General features: G+C 40.7%; 1 long non-coding RNA gene across 1 annotated transcript; it reads left to right on the top strand.

The window, feature by feature from the left end:
* Positions 1-2532: 2532 nt before the first annotated feature.
* On the top strand, positions 2533-17496 carry LOC140594140 (uncharacterized). Its single transcript, XR_011994636.1, has 5 exons — positions 2533-2672; positions 6051-6159; positions 13854-13993; positions 15460-15564; positions 17413-17496. It is a non-coding gene; the product is annotated as an uncharacterized lncRNA (long non-coding RNA).

Raw genomic sequence — 17496 nt, 5'->3', positions numbered from 1 at the left:
ACTGATACATACACGTTAGGACATGGATGAGCCTTGAAAACATGACACAAGGTAACAGAGGCGAACACAAATGATTCCATTTATATGAAACATCCAGAATAGGCAAATCCACAGAGATGAAAGCAGAGTGGTTGTTTCCAGGGGCTGGAGGTAGAGAGAAAGGGGAGTGACTGCTTAATGGGTGCAAGGCCTCTTTTTGGGGGGAGGGATGAAAATATTTTGGAACTGGACAGAGGTGGTGGTTACACAGCACAGTAAATGTCTAAATGCCATTTAATTGTACATTTTAAAATGGTGAATATTCTTATGTGTATTTTACCTCGATTTAAAATAATTGATATACACTTTTAGATTATACATTTAATACAAAGTGTATTAATTGTAAAGTGTATACAATTAATATACACTCTTAGATTATACATTTAACTCCAAGTTATACTTTTTTAAAGATTTATTTATTTGAAAGAGAGTGAGAGAGTGAAAGAGAGATCATAAGCAGGGGTGAAGGGTAGAGGGAGAAGCAGACTCCCTGCTGAGCAGGGAGCATGATGCAGGACTTGATCCCAGGACCCAGGGATCATGACCTGAGCTGAAGGAAGACGCTTAACAGACTGAGCCACCCAGGTACCCCCACAAAGTTATACTTTAAAAAGATTTTTTAGGGCTGCCTGGGTGGCTCAGCGGTTGAGCTCCTGCCTTTGGCTCAGGTTGTGATTCCGGGATCCAGGATCGAGTCCTGTGTTGGACTCCCTGTGGGGAGTCTGCTTCTCTCTCTGCCTGTGTCTCTACCTCTCTCTCTCTCAGTCTGTGTCTCTCATGAATAAATAAATAAATCTTTTTTAAAAAATAAAAAAGATTTTTTAAATGACTCAAGTTTAATTTTTCAGACGTGTATCTTATTTCATTTTGCAATCATTTTGACTGCATATCTGTGTATTTATACATGTGTAGTGTTATTGCAAACTATGTGGGTGGGCTTCCATAAGGCACACATGAAAAATCTCTCTGGTTCCTTCTTGCATACACGAGGAAGAGTCAGAAAGGTCAATTTCCATGTTCAACTGTTTTATCAGGTGCATATTAATACTTAACCTTGTTATCCTGATCAGGATATATAGTACTTAAGTAGGTTTAACAGTAGAAAAATTGTAATAAGGGAGGCTGGGTGGCTTAGTTGGTTAAGTATCTGACTCTCGATTTTGGCTCAGGTCATGATCTCGGGGTCATGACATGTGTCGGGCTCCACACTTGGTGGGGAGTCTGCTTGAGATTCTCTCCTTCTCTCTCTGCCCCTCCCCTGCTCTTTCTCTGTCTAAAATAAATAAATACAATATTTAAAAAAGAAAAATAAGAAAAATTAATAAAGCATAATGTTTTAATAGCTTTATTTTTGTTGTTGTTTTAATAGCTTTAAACCTCACTATACCACCTTCAAATTATACTGATATTGAGGGGTACCTGGGTGGCTCAGTGGTTGAGCGTCTGCCTTTGGCTCAAGGCATGATCCTGGAGTCCTGGGATCGAGTCCCACATCAGGCTTCCTGCGTGGAGCCTGCTCCTTCCTCTGCCTATGTCTCTGCCTCTCTCTCTGTCTCTCAAGTATAAATAAATAAAATCTATAAAAAATAAAATAAATAAACTGATACGACATTGGACTTACTTTTTTTTAAAAAAATGTTATTTATTTATGAGAAACACAGAGAGAGGGGCAGAGACATAAGCAGAGGAAGGAGCAGGCTCCACGCAGGAAGCCTGATGTGGGACTCGATCCCAGGACTCCGGGATCATGCCTTGAGCCAAAGGCAGACGCTCAACCACTGAGCCACCCAGGCATCCCTGACCCTGGACTTACTAAAAAATGTTTACATAACATTGTATTTTTTCCAATCATCAAAATAATGTATGATTGCAAAAAACTTGAAAAACGAAAGAAGGATAAAACAGAAAAAAATAAAATTGACTATCATATCACAACCCAGCGGTAACTTCTATGTCACCCTATTATAGTTCCCTTGTTTTGGCCACTGCTGTATAGCAGCATCTGGCACATAATTGTCATATGATAAATATTCGTCAAATATGTTAATGGTTGGGTATCTCTCTCTTTTTAAAGATTTTATTTATTTATTCATGAGAGACACACAGAGAGAGGCAGAGACACAGGCAAAGGGAGAAGCAGGCTCCATGCAGGAAGCCCAATGTGGGACTTGATCCCAGGACCCCAGGATCACTCCCTGAGCCGAAGGTAGATGCTCAACCAATGAGCCATCCAGGTGCCCCAACAATTGGTTCTTTGTTGACAGAAAGTTAAATCAAGTAACTTTTACCATAAAATTAGTTAGAAGAATATAGGTGTCATTGTGTAGACTTTTATCTTCTGATTTTCAAGTTTGGAATACTGAGCAAGTGCTACAGACAGATTCAAATCACAAAGAGGCAGGGTACTCCAGGCCAAGGAACAGCCTCTTTAAAACCACCCAATTAGAATCCACTTCAGAAGTGGCACTCTAAAACACGTAATTCCTTGAATATACTCAGCCACATCTCATATACAAAGGCAGTCTCTCCCTTGCTGATTTGGAAGCTACTGCAACTTTTTCCTAGCCCCTGGTAGGTGATTTGGATTGTCCAGACTTATTCTTCCCAGAAGCTGAGTTCATCAAAAGGAATGGGTAAGTCTTTTGATGGTGGATAAATTTTCCAGTGCCTTCAGGGGAGAATGCTAATGAAAGACTGCTGGGAACTAGTTCAGCAAGCAATCATGCTACAATGCGTCTTCAGAAGAAAAGTCCAGTTATGTCTATTGGGTTGCCAAAAGCAGGATAGCCTGAACCCCCTTAGTATTCTAATGAGTGCTTCCCAAATTTTAAGATGCATTCAAATGACCTGAAAAGCTCGGCAAAATACAGATTCTGATTCAGGTGGTTGGGGGCAGTGTGGGATTCTGAAAGACTACCTAGCTCCCAGATGATGCTGAGCCTGCCAGTCCTCTGGTCATACTTTGAGAAGGTTCCATCACACAAAGCTGATGAATGGCCTGACTGGTCTCCACTATTAAAATCTCAGGGTACAGCATGGTAGATGGAACAGGGGCTTCAGGATGGATCTCACGTGAATTTCTTCCCATTAACTAAATCTGTATCATCTCTGTCTACATTTGAAGTGCTTTGCCACTGACTAGACAAAGCTACATTTACTTTCTCCCACTTTTTTTAAAAAATTGAGGTGAAATTAGTATTACACGAAATTAACCATTTTAAGTGAATAGTTCAGTGACATTTTCATCACCCCAAAAGGAAACCCTGTGCCTATTAAACAGTTACTCCTCGTTTCCCTCCCCCCAGCCCCTGCTAATCCACTTTCTATTTCTATGGATTTAGCTGCTCTGGGTATTCCATATCCAGATGAAAATGTTCTGGAACCAGACAGTGTTGATGGTTGCCCAACATTGTGAATATTCTAAATGCTGCTGAATTGTACACTTTAAAATGGTAAAAAAAATTGGGGCACTTGGGTGCCCCAATGGTAGAGTGTCTGCCTTTAGCCCAGGTCATGATCCTGGGGTCCTGAGATTGAATCCCACATCAGGCTCCCCACAGGAAGCTTGCTTCTCCCTCTGCCTATGTCCCCACCTCTGTGTTTCTCATGAATAAATAAATGAAATCTTTTAAAAATAAATAAAAATAGTAAAAATCATGAATTTTATGTTATGTGAATTTTACCCCAATAAACAAAGTATATGACTCTGCATTTTCTAACAGAAGCTACTTGCTGGTAATCTTTTCATAATTAACTCAAGGCCTACAGGTTGAGGAAAACCAGACCTGGAGGTCACTCAGCTATTTGGTAGCAGAATACAGCCCAGATTCTTTATGTCCTTTTTCCTACCTTGTTTCTTCTTGGCCAACAAGGTAAAAAACAATTTTAAACACAGCACTATATTGGGTGGCAAGAAACCAGACATTAAGATCTACACCTTGATGCTTACAATCTGAGGAAACAGAATTGTCACTTGAGTGCAAGTGTGTTATCAGAAATGCAGAATATTACAAATGGAGTGCAGTTAAATATCATTAACAAAGAGTCTGTGAATCCTGCATTTCTTTGGACAATCAATCCTGAGGATTCTTCTCTCACTGCATAGGAACCAATTCTAGGTATATGAACCATGCAAACCAGGCCATAGTAGGTTCCTCTTAACCTGTTTGAAATACAACATCTCCGTCCTTCTGAAATGTCTGTTGTGAATCTACCACTTTTCAGAACCTGGTTAGACGTGTGGGCCCTGTAAGCAGATGGCTTGGGTTTGAACCTGGTCCCACCACTTACTATCATGGGACTTTGGGCAAATTACTTAATTCTCTGTGCCTCAGTTTTCTGGTTTATAAAATGGGAATGCAGGGGATCCCTGGGTGGCGCAGTGGTTTGGCGTTTGCCTTTGGCCCAGGGCGCGATCCTGGAGACCCGGGATCGAATCCCACATCAGGCTCCCGGTGCATGGAGCCTGCTTCTCCCTCTGCCTGTGTCTCTGCCTCTCTCTCTGTCTCTCTGTGACTATCATAAATAAATAAAAAAGTTAAAAAAAATAAAAATAAAATAAATAAAATAAAATGGAAATGCAAACAGTACAAACCTCAGGGATTATTATAAGCATTAAATAAGGAGATACATGTACGGTGCTTAGAATAGTACCTAGGACTTAGCAAACCATAATAAATATCATTTGTTATTATATTGCATTTAAAAACTGATAAGCAGGGCAGCACTGGTGGCTCAGCGGTTTAGTGCCGCCTGCAGCCCAGGGTGTGATCCTGGAGACCCGGGATCAAGTCCCACATCAGGCTCCCTGAATGGAGCCTGCTCCTCCCTCTGCCTGGGTCTCTGCCTCTCTCTTTCTCTGTGTCTCTCATGAATAAATAAATAAAATCTTAAGAAAAAAAAAGAAAAGCTTAAAAAAAACTGATAAGCAAAAAAATAAATAAATAAAATGAGAAAAATAAAATAAAAATAAAAACTGATAAGCTGGGTGACTTGACTTTCCAAGTAGTCACTAGCTTTTTTACTACCTCTACAATGGAAAACAGAATACCTGTCTCCCCTACTTCTGAGACTGAGGATCAAAATAAATAATAAAGGCAAAGCAGGGACATCTGGGTGGCTCAGCGGTTGAGCCTCTGCCTTCAGCTCAGGGCGTGATCCTGTGGTCCTGGGATCGAGTCCCGCATTGGGCTCCACTCAGGGAGCCTCCTTCTCCCTCTGCCTTTGTCTCTGCCTCTCTCTGTGTGTCTCTCATGAATAAATAAGTAAATAAATAAATAATGGCAAAGCATTTTGGAAACAATAAAGCACTATACAAACATAAACTTGTTATTGAATGCCAGAGAAGTCATATATATCTGTTCATAAAAGCAAATTTCCAAGAATTTCAATTTTCCTGAATTTTGTTTGTATTATTCAGAGTTATTGCATAGATTTGAACATGCTAATATCACATCTCTTTCCAATCATTATAATTCAGGGAGTGCCTGGGTGGCTCAGTTGGTTTAGTGTCCGACTCTTGATTTCAGCTCACCTCATGATCTTAGGGTCATGATCTCAGTCAGGGTCGTGGGCTCAGCGCCCCTTCAACCTCGTATTGGGCTCCATGCTCAGCAGGGAGTCTGCTTGAGATTCACCCTTTCCCTCTGCCCCTCACTGCTCCCTCCCCAACTCATGCTCTCTCTCTCTCTCTCTAAAAATTAATTGATTAATTAAAATAAATGTCATAATTCAGATTTTTCACCAACTCAGACAGGCATTTTCCTAATCAACAAAAATGGCTGCAATTTTATTTTATTTATTTATTCACGAGGGGCACAGAGAGAGACAGAGTCAGAGACACAGACAGAGGGAGAAGCAGGCTCCATGCAGGTAGCCTGACCCGGGACTCGATTCCGGGTCTCCAGGATCAGGCCCTGGGCTGAAGGCGGCACTAAACTGCTGAGCCACCAGGGCTGCCCGCAATTTTATTTTAAAGCAGTACATTCTAGTATGGATTTATCCTCTTGCAGGATTTGAACAAAAAGATTTCTGACCTCATGCTAAAGGAATCCAGACAAGCAAGCCCCCAAGTATAGGCAGAATTGGATGAATTTGACCAAGGAGAACATCTTAAGTCCAGTAAGAGAGCTGTAATATGGGAAGAAGGGGAAAGCATGAGACAGCAAGTATATAAGACGACAAAGATAGTTTTTGGATGAGAAAGAAAAAGAAAATCTGGAAAGAAGTGGTGTTACCAATTATCTTCTGGGTTAAAAGATTCTGGTAATACCAGTCTCCTTCTTATATGTTGTTCTAGCTCTAGCTGCCATAACAAAACACCATAAACTCAGTGGCTTAAACAATAGAAAATTTTTTCCTGAGTTCTGGACACTGGCAAGTCCATGATCAAGATACCAGCTGATTCAGTCTCTGGTGAAAGCACTATTCCTAACTTGCAGATGGCTGCCTTGTTGCTGTCCTCACATGGCCAGTGATGGGGATTGGGCTATCTCTCTTCTTCTTCTTCTAAGGCCATCAATCATGTTGGATTAGAGCCTCAACCTAAAGACTTCGTTTAACCTTAATTACTTTCTAAAAGCCTTATCCCAAATACAGTCACATTGAGGGTTTAGGACTTCAACATAGAATGGAGGGGACTATATCAGTCCATAGCACATATATATTTTTTAAAATTATTATTATTATTATTTGCATTTTCCAGGTTTCTACAAACAGCAGATCATTTGTATCATTTGTCTTTAAAAGACAGAAATGAAGAGGCATTGGACTCAGTCAGTTAGGTATTGGACTATTGACTTCAGCTCGGGTTGTGATTTCAGGGTCATGAGATTGGTCCAAGTTGGGCTCTGCACTGAACATGGAGCCTGCTTGGGATTCTCTGTCTCCTTCTCTCTTTGCTCCCCCACCCACCACCACTCATGCACATGCTGTCTCTCTCTGACTCTCTAAAATAAAAAAGGGGGGCACCTGGGTGGCTCAGCGGTTGAGCCTCTGCCTTCAGCTCAGGTCATGATCCTGGGTTCCTGGGACTGAGTCCTGCATTGGATTTCCCGCAGGGAGGCTGCTTCTCTCTCTGCCTGTGTCTCTGCCTTTCTCTCTGTGTTTCTCATGAATAAATAAATAAAAACCTTTAAAAAAATAAAATAAAAAAGCGGAGGACACCTGGGTGGCTCAGTGGCTGAGCATCTGCCTTTGGCTCAGGGCATGGTCTCAGGGTCCTGGGATTGAGTCCTGCAGGGAGCCTGTTTCTCTCTCTGCCTATGTCTCTGCCTCTCTCTCTCCGTGTGTCTCATGAATAAATGAATAAAATCTTAAAAAAAAAAAAAAAAAGACAAATAGAAAAAAAGGGAAACCTCCTGAAGATATTTTGAAGGAAGATCTGACAACAGGTTAGTGATGAGCAAGAAGAATGTTAAACTACTCCCCAAACTTAAGCCTAAGGTTCCAGGAGCACTTTCATTGGCTGTGATATACTCTGTTAGGAAGTCTGCCAGTTTGAAGGATAAGGCGATGCATTCCTCTAGATTTACCTGAAGTGTAATTCATTCTAAAGAGTCTGCAGAAGTCATGAGGACAACCATAAAGACAAGCAGATGGGTCAGGTTATATCAGGGTCAGAAGCCTAGACATACTGGAATTGAAGCCTTACCCCTGATCACCCCAGCTGGAATGATTTCCTTCTCCCCAGAATTGATGGAACAACAGTCTTCAACTCTCATTTGGCACATCTGCATTCATTTATTCATTCTCCAACATATTTCCTGAATGCCCTTTGTTCAGGATCATTCAGGGTGGGAAGGAAGTAGACCAGATTTGAAGACCAGGCAGGGTGTGAGGAGAATATGCAGAGGAGGAAGGAGTAGAAACCAATACCAACCCTAGGGGCTTTCCCTCCATGGATTTAGGGTTACCTTCAAAACTATATACCCGAACCTTAATATCTTTTGCTCAAATGATAAACATCCCTGCCTTTCCAGCCTCCTCCAAAAATCTTGGTATAAATATTAAAACAGAAAAAAAAAAGGTGCCAAGCACAAGTCTTAGGGAGATGACTGAACATTTCATTTTGTCCCCTGTTGATAATGAATCCATTTTGGATTGGAATGTAAATTTTCAATAATCTTCACTACAGCCATTCTAGGGCAATAGGGGGGAAAATGGTAAACTTTTGAATATGATTCTTCCTTTCCAAATACAAATTATCCTAAAAACATAAATTATAATTTACTTATTTTTTTCCAGAGAAAGCATTAAGGAGGAAATTAAGTTGTGAAGCATCATGACAATAGTTTTCTACATGTAAATAAGTATTGAGAGTAGAAATAATGATAGGGAAAAGAAAATAGTTTGGATGTGTACAATACCATAGCACAATAATTCTATGAAGAATTTATCAAACTTTTGACAGGGCTGGAAAGAAAACAAAGGCTTTTTATTTACTTATTTTGTTCTTTAAAAGGTTGAAAGTACCTGAGTGGCTCAATCCAATGGCTGCTTTCAGTTCAGGTCATGATCCCAGGGTCCTGGGATCAATCCCCACATCAGGTTCCCTGTTCAGCAGATGGTCTGTTTCTCCCTCTCCCTCTGCCCCTCTGCCAGCTTATGCTCTCGCTCTTTCTCTCTCTCTCAAATAACATTTTCATTTTAACATCTTTTTTAAAAATGAAAAATAAAAAGTTGAGATGAAGGGGTGGCTGGCCGGCTCAGTCAGTTACAGCATGTGACTCCTGATCTTGGGATGGTGAGTTCAAGTCCCATGTTGGGTGTGGTGCCTACTTAAAAAAGTTGAGGTGATATCAAACATTTTAAAGTGACCAATTCAATGGCACTTAGTACATTCACAATGTTGTGTCATCACCCTCTCTATCTACCTAGTTCCAAAACATCCTCATCACCTCAAAAGGAGACCTCATACATGTTAAGCAATTTCTCCCCATTCCTCACTCCCCTCAGACCCTGAAAACCACCAATCTGCATTCTGTCTCTACAGATATACTTGTTCTAGACATTTCATATAAATGGAGTCACATGATAGGTAACCTTTTCATGATCTCAGGGTCTACACAGGTGCTCACACACTCTATCTCATAAATCTTTTTTAAAAAACCATCTAATAATAGCATGCCCTTCATGGAATGGTTATAAGGATGAAATCCTTTTTTTTTTTTTTTAAGATTTTATTTATTTATTCATGAGAGACAGAGAGAGAGAGGCAGAGACATAGGCAGAGGGAGAAACAGGCTCCCTACAGGGAGCTCAGTGCGGGGACCTGATCCCAGGACTGCAGGATCATGTCCTGAGCTGAAGGCAGTTGCTCAACCACTGAGCTACCCAGGTGTCCCTATAAGGATATAATCTAATGAGAGCATCCATGATCTAATGCATGGCACCTAGAATTCTAAAGGGTTAAGTAAATGTTAATTATTGCTATTGTAGTTGTCAGAGGATATACATAAAATGCTTGTAGTAATTTTGAAGTAGTGGAATTGTGAGTGATCTTAATTTTCTTTTGTATGTTTCTCCATATTTTCCACAATTAATGTGTTTCTGTTTTGTAAGCAGGAAAAAGAAAACATTAAAAAAAATTCACTCTCTCCCAAGCAAGATAATTCTGCTCAAGATAATTCTCATTTCCCTGCCAAAGTGAAGATAGATTTTGGTATTTACCAAAGGTACCCTAATCGGGTTAATTCTTCAGGATATTTCTTTTTTTTTTCCCCCCTCCAGGATATTTCTATTCTTAGAAATGAAATAAGATTTAGAGAGTAGTTCTTTAGACACTGGGCAAGAATTGTGAAAAGCCAGGGGTTACAATATATCTGGACTCTCTTTTCTTTTCTTTTCTTTTCTTTTCTTTTCTTTTCTTTTCTTTTCTTTCTTTCTTTCTTTCTTTTTTATTAAGTAGCACAAACTTAAAAACTCAGTGATGGGTCACTCATTTACATAAACAAACAAACAAAAAAAACAAACCTTGGCTTATATCATTTTAAGATTTTATTTTTAAGTAATCTCTACACCCAACCTGGGACTGGAATTTACAACCCCAAGATCAAGAATAGCATGGCTCTACTGACTGAGCCAGCTAGGCACCCCTACCTGCTAATATTTTTTTAATTAAAATTTTTATTTATTTATTTGAGAGAGAGAGAGTGAGAGAGAATGAGTGGAGGGGCAGAGGGAGAGGGAGAAGCAGACTCGCCGCTCAGCAGGCTCCATCTCAGAACCCTGGGAACAGGACCTGAGCTGAAGGCAGACTCAAGGACTCAGCCACCCAGAAGCCCTCTTGCTAATAACATTTTTGATAGCACTGCTTTGCCTAACTCATTAACAATAGGTTACTCACTCAGCCAGACATTTAAACCATCCCGAAGATCATGTTTAGGATGCCTTGAAATGTGTGTGTGTGTGTGTGTGTGTGTGTGTGTGTGTGTGTGTGTATTTCGTTTTTGGTTTTTTTTCTCAAATCTAAGTTTTGGAGCTTCCAACTTGGGACTTTAAATTCACACCCACAGGGGCACCTAGGTGGCTCAGTGGTTGAGCATCTGCCTTTGGCTCAGGGCATGATTCCGGGGTCCTGGGATCCATAATCCCGCATCAGATTCCCCATGGGGAGATTGCTTCTCCCTCTGCCTATGTCTCTGCCTCTCTCTCTCTCTCTCTCTCTCTGTCTCTCATGAATAAGTAAATAAAATCTTAAAAAAAAAAATTCATACCCACAGATTGAAGTGTCAAGAGCAAATTCCAAAAACTGTGTTCTTTGGGTGTCACTACAATATATGTACTTGAAAAGTAAACTAAGGAGGGGATCCCTGAATCGCTCAGCAGTTTAGCGCCTGCCTTTGGCCCAGGGCGTGATCCTGGAGTCCTGGGATCAAGTCCCGCATCGGGCTCCCGTCATGGAACCTGCTTCTCCCTCTGCCTCTCTCTCTTTCTCTTTCCCTCTCTGTCTCTCATGAATAAATAAAATCTTTTAAAAAGAAAAAGAAAGTAAGGAAGGTGTCAGGGAAGGATACAGGTATTTAACAATCTTCAGATGTAGTGGGAAATTTTCGGCCATGTGGTTGGGGGGAGTCAGTCCCATTTTTAGCCAATGGACTGCTCCTATTCTCCCACCACAGTGATTGGTTCAGTCATGGGCACAAGACCCAGGTCAGACCAATCACACTCGATCTTGGATATTTGTTTAAACTGTTTCGCACTAGGGTATCTTAGTGGCTCAGTGGTTGAGCATCTGCCTTTGCTTCAGGTTGTGATCCTGGGGTCCTGAGATCAAGTCACCATCAGGCTCCCTGCTCAGCGGGGAGCCTGCTTCTCCCTCTGCCTATGTCTCTGCCTCTCTCTCTGTGTTTCTCATAAACAAAATCTAAAAACAAAACAAAACCAACAACCAAAAAACAAAAACTGTTTCCTGCTAACCAGGCTTGGTAAACCATGCAGCTTTGGAGCTTGAGGCTGTTCCCCACTATGTCTGCTTCAGTTGGAAAACCAGCTGGAAAATGGAGCCAGTATGGAGCTGAGAAATGGGGAGAAATAAATTATGCCCTGGTGCCAGTGTGAGAGCATAGATTAAGTTTGGCTCAGTTTTGCTGGATTGGCCTGTTCAGTTGAGTTCATATGTCCATCCTCTGTTTTAATGACTCATGCATATTTGGGTGGATTACTTGTAACTAAAGGATCTTAATATAGGAGGAAATAATAGCCAAAAGAAGCAAGATCTTAACAATAATTTTACAACCCCAAGGTGAAGAGTCCTTTGCTCTACCTACTGAGCCAGCCAAGTGCCCCAAATGTTACTAGTAATTAATCGAAAACACATTAGATTTTAAGTATGGATGGTCCTGACTTACAAGGGTTTGACTTAGAATTTTTCAACTTTAGGATGATGCAAAGTGATAATATAAGTGGATACATACTTTGACTTTTGGATTTGGATCTTGTCCCTGGCTAGTGATCTACCCACAGTCCCTGGGATCCTCTTTTGATGTTGGGCAGGTGCAGTTCAGTGTCAGCACACTATGAGAGTCAACAACTAATATTTAACAGCCAGTCTGCACCATACAACCATTATGTTTGTCACTTTCTTTCTTTCTTTCTTCTTTTAGATTTTATTTATTTATTCATGAGGGACACATAAAGAGAGATTGGCAGAGACACAGGCAGAGAGAGAAGCTCCATGCAGGGAGCCTGATGTGGGACTCAATCTGGGGACTCCAGAATCATGCCCTGGGCCGTAGGCAGGCACCCAACCACTGAGCCACCCAGGCGTCCCTCTTTTTCTTTTTTGTTTTTTAAAGATTTTATTTATTTATTTGAAAGAAAGAGAGAGATCACGAGCAATGGGGAGGGGCAAGGGGAGAAGCAGACTCCCCGTTGAGCAGGGACCGAGACACAGGGCTCCATCCCAAGACCCCAAGACCACAACCCCAGCCAAAGGCAGATGCTTGACTGACACAGCCACCCAGGTGCCCCTGTTTGTCACTTTTTTAAAAGAGATTTTATTTATTCATGAGAGACAGAGAGATTGAGAGAGACAGAGACACAGACAGAGGGAGAAGCAGGCTCCATGCAGGGAGCCCGACGTGGGACTCGATCCTGGGTCTCCAGGATCATGCCCTCGGGTGAAGGCAGCGTTAAACCACTGAGCCACCCAGGCTGCTCCACTTCTCCTTCTTCCTCTTCTTCTTCTTCCCTCTCCTCCTCCTCCTCTTCTTTAATTATGTAAGTATTTTCTTTTCTATTTTTTTTAAGAGAGAGAGAGAGTGTGTGGGGGGGGGGCATGGATGGGGAGGAGGAGCAGAGAGGGAGTCTTAAGCAGTCTCCATGCCTAGGATAGAGTCAGAAGCAGGGCTCTTGGGATGCCTGGGTGGCTCAGCGGTTGACTATCTGCCTTTGGTTCAGGGCGTGATCCCGGGGTCCTGGGATGGAGTCCCACACAGGGCTTCCTGCAGGGAGCCTGCTTCTCCCTCTGCCTGTATCTCTGCCTCTCTCTGTGTGTCTCTCGTGCAAAAATAAATAAAATCTTAAAAAAAAAAAAAAAAAGCAGAAGAAGGGCTCTCTACATGGGGCTTGACCTCACAATCTTGAGATTGTGACCTGAGTGGAAATCTAGAGTCAGACCATTAACTACCTGAGCCACTCAGGCACCCCACCAACAAACCACTTCTGACATTTCATTTTATTATGACTATTTAAGCTCCACGGGGAGAGGGGGTGTGTCTTTCTTTTTGGTGCTTGGTACTACATAGTGGGTGCTTAATATCATCAAATGTTAGGAAATATCAGTACCAGGGGGAAATGGTACCAACTCCACATTTCAGTGGTAGATGAATTATTTCCCCAATACTGTTTACAATATTCATGGAGGCTGTATGTGAATGCGGATCTAATGTACAAGAATTAACTAGTTTTACGAGGTCTGTGTCTCTGTTAGAAGAGTAGTAATACAAGCCAGCATTAAAAAAAAAAAAGTGAGCATAATACTAGGCTGGAGAGAAAATTTGGCAGCTCTTCTCATTTTCATCACTGCCTCACTAAGCCTCAGGCAGCAGGGCTCACTTCTGTGGCTCAATTTCCCAAGCCTTGAAAAGAAAACCCTGTCCCCTTTCTCCCATGGGGGCCAAGGGGGTGGAGGAAAGCTTATAAAGTGCTCCCACTTACTTTAGAGAAATATAAAAAGGACTCACATTATTTGTTTTACTCTCTAGAAAACACCTTAAAGTTCTCTTTCTGTTGTACTTTCCAGAATTCTTCTACCATTCAGCAAAGTGTAAGACATAAACTGCTAGTTAATAACCATTATCTTCATTTTACAGATGATGGTAGAAGAGGGTTATATGTTCAAGTTGGCAAAGTAATTCACCAGCAGAATTCCAGAAAGAGTCTGAGTCCAAAACAAAATGATCCTGTGGAACCATCTGTTCTCCAGCTGCACAGACAGTTCCCTAAAATGACAGTAAGTATTGTTGAAACTATTTTTACTGTAGCAGAAGTCAATCAGACAGCTGGGATTCAGATAAGACCTGGCTTAGGCATTTCACTGAAGAGATGCTTTTTCATTCTACTGGCCAGTAGATTTTTTGCCCTATCTACATCTTCGTATTTGCAAATTCAAGTTAATCAAGGATGGTTAGAAAATCCCCTCGGTCTTGTAAGTCATGAAATTTAAGCAATGGCCACAAAGAAAATGGATTACATTGACTGGATAAAATAGTTACATTTGTGAAGGTGACAAGGATAAACACAACAAACAAACCAGATCCAAGTCTCTACTACTTTTATTTGGCTCACATCTAGGCAACCAGAGTCGTACACTAATCTAATGAGGTGACTTAACTCTGAAGGGGGGGGGTGCGTGGGTGGAGAGGTGCAAGTGCTGGATATGAGATGAAGACAGAAGGTAGCGAATTGTGAAAACTGGATGATATATACATGAGAGTTCATCACACTGTTCTATTTACTTCATATATGTTTGAAATCTTCCAAAATAAGAAATAGCTTGGTGTAGCAGGTTGCTAAACAACTTTGCAAAAAGACTCACATGTTTCTTCCATGACTTTTCATTTTTAAATATATATTTTTTAAAGATTTATTTACTTAATTGATAGAGTAAGAGCAGGGAGGGCAGTAGAGGGAGAGGGAGAAACTTAAGCAGAAAGCAGACTTGGTGCTGAGTGCAGAGCCAAATCCCATGACCCTGAGATCATGACCTGAGCCGAAATCAAGAGTTGCGTGCTTAACCAACTGCGCACTCAGGTGCCCCATGACCTTTTATCTCTGAGAAAATCGATTGCTAGAATAAAAATAGCTAGCTTTATACCCTATTGTTTTATGAATACACATGATGTTGAAAGAAAGATTATTCAGTAGCTTCAAAAACTGTAGATAATGTTTGCCTTGTTTTGAATTTGAGAGAGGTTTTGAAATTATTTAATTGACTTATACACATTGTGAATACAATAAAGTTTTTTTGAGGGATTAAAAACACCCAACTGGAAGTAACAGTCTAATTACCTCCTAAACAAGTAGTTGAGCTGCAATAAATTATCCCATGTATCTTGGTAATACTTTTTTGACTCTGAAATACAAAGTACTAGGCTGTTATGATTAGATTAGCAAACAGACTACATTTTCCTGAATCACAATTGGTACAATTAATACACAATTGAAAGAAAGGTGTCAGATAAAACTTGAAACAAAGGAAAAAATTTGATCATATAATGTATCTCCTTTATTTAAAAAGTATGATGTTTAAGCACAAAATGCCTCTCAAGATTTAGGAGGTGCCAACTTATTCAGACTGTGAACTCATGTCTGCCTTATTTACTCCCTTATGATTTTTTAAAGAGATTTTATGTATTTATATAAAGATTTTATTTATTTATCCATTCATTCATTCATTCATTCATTCATTCATTTTAGACACACAGAGAGGCAGAGACATAGGGCCTGATGCAGGACTCGATCCCAGGACCTCTGGATCACCACCTGAGCCGAAGGCAGACACTCAACCACTGAGCCAACCAGGTGCCCTCTATTTATTTATTTTTAGAGAGAGAAGGTGAGCATGAGTGGGGGAGGGGCTCAAGAAAGAGGGGAGAGAGAATCCCAGGCTGACTGCTCTGAGCATGGAGCCCAAGTAGGGGCTCCATCTTACAGCATAAATAAGTCTTCCTCACGAATTTCTTAAGAATTGCAGTTTTTAAATGGTCTCTAATACTTAAATCTCTCTCTAGCCTTGGTTGTTGCTGTTGTTTCATTTATTTATTATTTTAATTCCAGTATAATGAACATATAGTGTTAGTTTCAGGGTACCCTTGGTTGTTTTAATTGCCTTCCTCTATTTACTCTCCAGTTGCTTTAACTCTTTGTTTAGGTATGTTTTTTTCTCAATATCTCTATTATCGTTAAAGCTGTATTGAGATTTAATTCATGTATCATACAATTTACTCATTTAAATAACACAATTTAGAGGTGCCTGCTGGCTGAGTCGGTAGAGAATGTGACTCTTGATACCAGGGTTGTGAGTTCAAGCTCATACTGGGAGTGGAACATAAAATTTTTTTTTAAATAGTACAATTTAATAGTTTTTAGTATATTTACAGAGCTGTGCAAATATCACCTCATGGCTAATTTTATTAAGTTTTTGTTAGTTTGTTTTGGGGTGTTTTGTTTTGTTTTTGTAACATAAATTCTATGTCCAATGTGAGGCTTGACCTCACAACCCGGAGATCAAGAGTTGCATGATCCACTGAGTGAGCCAGTCACGTGCCCCCACTACAGTTACTTTAAAAAATTTTTCATCACCCCAAAAAGAAACTGCCCACTAGCAGGCACTTCATTTCTCCCTAACCTCTTCCCTCAACCTCTGGCAAATACTACTCTACTTCCTGTCTCTATGTATTTGCCTATTCTGGACATTTCTTACAAGTGGAATCATACAATATGTGACCTTTTGTGACTGCTTTCACTTAGCATCAACATTTTCAAGATACATCCAATGTTGTAGCATGTGTCAGTACTTCATTCCTATTTTGGCTAAATATTCCTGAGCCGAAGGAATTCAGATTTTTTAAAAAAGATTCTATTTATTTATTCATGAGAGTCACACAGAGAGAGGGGCAGAGACACAGGCAGAGGGAGAAGCAGGCTCCATGCAGGGAGCCCGACGTGGGACTCGTGGGACTCCATCCCGGGATTCCAGGATCACACCCTGGGCTCAAGGCAGGCACTTAACTGCTGAGCCACCCAGGGATCCCCAGGAATTCAGATGTTTAACTGACTGAGCCACCTGGGTGCCTCTGGAAAAACCACATTTTTAATCCATTCATCAAATAATGGACATTTAGATGTTTTCACTTTTGGGCTATTATGATTAATGCTGCTATGAACATTCATGTATGAGGTTGTGGGTTTGTTTTTTGTGTTTGTTTGTTTGTTTGTTTTTGGTGGACATATGTTTTATCTTTCCTGGGTTTATACATAGGACTGGAATTGCTGGGTCATATGGTAACTCTAGGTTTAACATTTTGAGGTCCTGCCAGATTGTTTTCCTAAGCAGCTGCACCATTTTGCAGTTCCACCAGCAATATACTAAGGTTCCAATTTCTCCACATCCTCACAACACTAATATCTCTTTGATTTTAGCCATCCCAGTGGGTGTGAAGTGGTATCTTTTTGTGGTTTTGATTTGCATTTCCCTAATGGCTAATGATGGTGAGTATCTTTTGATGTGTTTATTCGTTAACTTTGAGGTAGGCCTGCCAGCTTCCTTTCTTAGGAGGGAGAATTATGGCTTTGTACTACCAGCAAGTTTTTATTGAGTTTCTTTCTGCTTAGATCATTAGAAGAATAAATTAATACTTTCTTTTCCAGTGAAGCTCAGCTGCTTGCCCCAACATGGTGAAAGGCTTTCTTTGTATTTTTATTGCCAAAGAAGAAAATTCAGGACTATATAGG

Source organism: Vulpes vulpes, chromosome 10, assembly GCF_048418805.1.
Source record: "Vulpes vulpes isolate BD-2025 chromosome 10, VulVul3, whole genome shotgun sequence".
Taxonomy (NCBI): domain Eukaryota; kingdom Metazoa; phylum Chordata; class Mammalia; order Carnivora; family Canidae; genus Vulpes; species Vulpes vulpes.
Note: the sequence above shows the minus strand (reverse complement) of the source record. Positions and strands in the feature narration are given on the sequence as shown.